This window comes from Taudactylus pleione, unplaced genomic scaffold (assembly GCF_031769625.1).
Source record: "Taudactylus pleione unplaced genomic scaffold, aTauple2 ptg000611l, whole genome shotgun sequence".
NCBI classification, from domain to species: domain Eukaryota; kingdom Metazoa; phylum Chordata; class Amphibia; order Anura; family Myobatrachidae; genus Taudactylus; species Taudactylus pleione.
In genome coordinates, this window is record NW_028285013.1 from 2,304,155 (window position 1) to 2,308,369 (window position 4,215).

Sequence of the window (4,215 nt, forward strand, 5' to 3'; positions counted from 1 at the left end):
TCTGACGCAGAGGTGCCTTTTGCTCTCGGTATCACATGACTGGATGTCTTAAAGGAACAGCTGATGCATAAATTAGTAAAATTACCAGTGCAATATCTTTTTAGAACAAAGTACATGTATGTGTGCCCGCACAGTCCTGCTTGTGTATTCACGTTACTGTAATGTAGTCATTGGAAAATAGCGCATTTTAGCGAAAACTGTTATAGGAAATCAGTGATGACAACTTTTTGTTTTTTTAACTATACCAGGGGTTCTCAAACTCGGTCCTCAGGACCCCACACAGTTCACTTTTTGCAGTTCACCCAGCAGGTGCACAGTTGTATTCATTACTCACTGACACATTTTAAAAGCTCCACAGGTGGAGCTAATTATCTCACTTGTGATTCTGTGAGAGAAGTGGAAAACATGCACTGTTTGGGGTCCTGAGGACCGAGTTTGAGAACCTGTGAACTATACTAATTTAAATATTTTTGAAAATTGCAATTATTTTTTGTAGGACAAAACAAATGGTTTATGTGTTTTGCTTTACTCTGATGCAGCCTTTAGTCATCGGGTATCATTCCCAAAGTGGGCCCAAGGGCCCGTATTCAGAGTTGGGAACAATTTGTGCCTAAGCGCAAATGTAAAATGCGCCAGTGAAATTCAACAAATGCATTTTGCTAATTACTGTGTGTAGAGTTGGACGCAAACGTGAGAGGCCAATTACTCTGCACAGGAAGCAAAGGCGCCTCAGTTTTCTCTGCAAATGACAGGAGCAGATGCGTCAGGAATACGCAGGAGGCGTGGCTTCACTGTGATTACAAAAGATGGGCAAAAGCACAGCCACAATCCCGTACACATTACAGTAAGTGGCTGGAAAGTGTAAATTGTAAGTACCAAAGTCACTTGAAGTCTGTTAAATGCAAATCAAATATAACACAGATATAACATTTTAATTAGACATGTGCAGTTCGGTTCCCCAGAAATCCAAATCCACATGAATTGCGTGAATCCAGGTAAATCCAAGTCTCGGTTCTAATCCCCTGAGGAAATCTGGGTAAATCCGGGTCACGGTTCTGATCATTTTGCGGTTTGGAATTCGGATTTATAATACGAATTTCGGGTTTTGGATTGCATAAATTACATGATTTTAGCTGTTTTTAAAACTTTTTATCTATTTTTTAATTTCAAAAATCCAGATCCAAAACCAAAACACTTGAGGGTGGTTTGCAAAACCAAGTCCAGATGCAAAACCTTGAAGGAGATACAGATCCAAAACTAGAGATGAGCGAGTTTGGTTCTCAGAGAACCGAGCCCACCCGAATTTTGCAGATCCGAGTCGGATCCAAGCGGGCTCGGAGTTTCCCGATTGACTCAGATCTCGAAACCGAGGCAAAACCATAGAGTCTGAAATCTCGCAGTTCGCGAGCTTACATCTCTATGATCAATGTAGTATATAGGGACCACGCGGCGGATGCCATCTCTCTCCGGCTGTGGAGACTGAACAGGAAGGGTGGGTAGTGTAGGGCTGGGAGAGTGGTGCTGTGCTGTCTGCTGTGTCCATCTGGGCTGGTGCAGATTACGTCTGAGCTGGTGCTGCATCCATCTGGGCCCAATTTCTGGATTCCCCCCCAAAAATTATATATATATATATATATATATATATATATATATATATATTTATATTAGGGGTGTGCACCGGCCCCTTTTCATGTTTTGTGTTTTGGTTTTGGATCTGGATCTTTCTTCGTGTTTTGGATCTGGATTGGTTTTGCCAAAACCACTCTTCCGTGTTTTGGGTTCTGGGTTTTGTGTTTTGGATCTGTATTTTTTTTTTAAAAAGCATAAAAACAGCTAAAATCACAGAATGTGTTGGTTTTTCTGCTCCTATGCTATTATTAACCTCAATAACCTTAATTTCCACTAATTTCCAGTCTATTCTGAACACCTCACACCTCACAATAGTGTTTTTATGTCCAAAAGGTTGCACCGAGGTAGCTGGATGACTATGCTAAGCGACACGAGTGGGCGGCACAAACACGTGGCCCATCTAGGAGTGACACTGCAGTGGCAGACAGGATGGCAGTTTGAAAAACTAGGCCCCAAACTGTACATAATGCAAAGAAAAAAAAAGAGGTGCAAGATGGAATTGTCCTTGGGCCCTCCCACCCACCCTTATGTTGTATCAGCACCAGGGTCTGCCACACGACTGTGGCTGAAATGATTGGTTCGTTTGGGCCCCCACAAAACAAGCTGGCAATTAATCTGTCCCTGCACAAACTGGCTCTACGGAGGCAAGATGTCGTCCTCATCCTCCTCATCCACCGATTCCTCACCCTCTTCAGTGTTGTGTACATCCTCATCCTCACAGAGTATTAACTCGTCCCCACTGGAATCCACCACCACAGGTCCCTCTGTACGTTCTGGAGGCTGGTCTCCCTGGAAGAGTTGATAATTCATTTTGATAAACATCATCTTCTCCACATTTTGTGGAAGCAACCTCCTACGCCTTTCGCTGACAAGGTTCCCGGCTGCACTAAACACTCTTTCGGAGTACACACTGGAGGGGGGAGCAACTCAGGTAAAATAGAGCCAGTCTGTACAGGGACCTCCAAATTGCCTCTTTTTCCTGCCAGTACAGGTATGGACTGTCTGACATGCCTACTTGGATGCTGTCACCGATGTAATCCTCCACCATTCTGTCAATGGTGACAGTATCATATGTAGTGACAGTAGACATGTCAGAAATTGTTGCCAGGTCCTTGAGTCCGGACCAGATGTCCAAACTTGGTCCTGCCTGCCCTGCATCACTGCCAGCGGGTTGCTTAGGATAGCTAAGTTTTTTCCTGGCAGCCCCAGTAGCGAGAGAAAATGAAGAAGGAGCTGTTGACGTGTCACGTTCCGCTTCAGCTGACAGTGTTTTCACCAGCAGGTCTTTGCACCTCTGCAGGCTTGTGTCGGCCGGAAAGAGAGACACCACATAGGCTTTAAACCTAGGATCGAGCACGGTGGCCAAAATGTAGTGGTCTGATTTCAACAGATTGACCACCCTGGAATCCTGGCAAAGCGAATGAAGGGCTTCATCCACAAGTCCCACATGCCGAGCGGAATTGCTCCATCTTAGCTCCTCCTTCACTTTCTCCAGCTGCTTCTGCAAAAGCCTGATGAGGGGAATGACCTGACTCAAGCTGGCAGTGTCTGAACTGACTTCACGTGTGGCAAGTTCGAAGGGCTGGAGAACCTTGCACAACACGGAAATCATTCTCCACTGATCTTGAGTCAGGTGCATACCCCCTCCTTTGCCTATGTCATAGGTGGATGTATAGGCTTGTATGGCCTTTTGCTGCTCCTCCATACTCTGAAGCATATAGAGGGTTGAGTTCCACCGCGTCACAATCTCTTGCTTCAGGTGATGGCGGGGCAGGTTCAAGAGTGTTTGCTGGCACTCCAGTCTTCGGCACGCAGTCGCTGAATGGCAAAAGTGGCCAGAAATTTTTCGGGCCACCCAAAGCGTCTCCTGCATGCCCCTGTCGCTTTTCAGAAAATTCTGCACCACCATGTTTATTGTGTGAGCAAAACATGGGACGTGCTGGAATTTGCCCAGATGTAATGCCCGCACAATATTGGTGGCCTTGTCAGATATCACAAATCCCCAGGAGAGTCTAAGTTGGGTAAGCCACTGGGCGATGATTTCCCTCAGTTTCTCTAAGAGGTTGTCGGCGGTGTGCCTCTTACTGAAACCGGTGATACACAGCGTAGCCTGCCTTGGAACGAGCTGGCGTTTCTGAGATGCTGCTACTGGTGACGCTGCTGCTGTTGCTGCGTAAGGTGATACATCTACCCAGTGGGCTGTCACAGTCATATAGTCCTTAGTCTGCCCTGTTCCACTTGTCCACATGTCCGTGGTTAAGTGGACATTGGGTACAACGGCATTTTTCAGGACACTGAGGACACTTTTTCTGACGTTTCTGTACAGTCTCGGTATCGCCTGCCTAGTGAAGTGGAATCTAGACGGGATTTGGAACCGGGGACACACTACCTCCATCAATTGTCTAAATCCCACTGCACTAATGGCGGATACCGGACGCACTTCTAACACCAACATAGCAGTCAAGGCCTCAGTTATACGTTTTGCTTCAGGATGACTGCTGTCGTACTTCATCCTCCTCGCTAAGGACTGTTGGAGGGTCAATTGTTTAGTAAAAGTAGTGGTGTTCCTACTTCCTCTCTGGGATG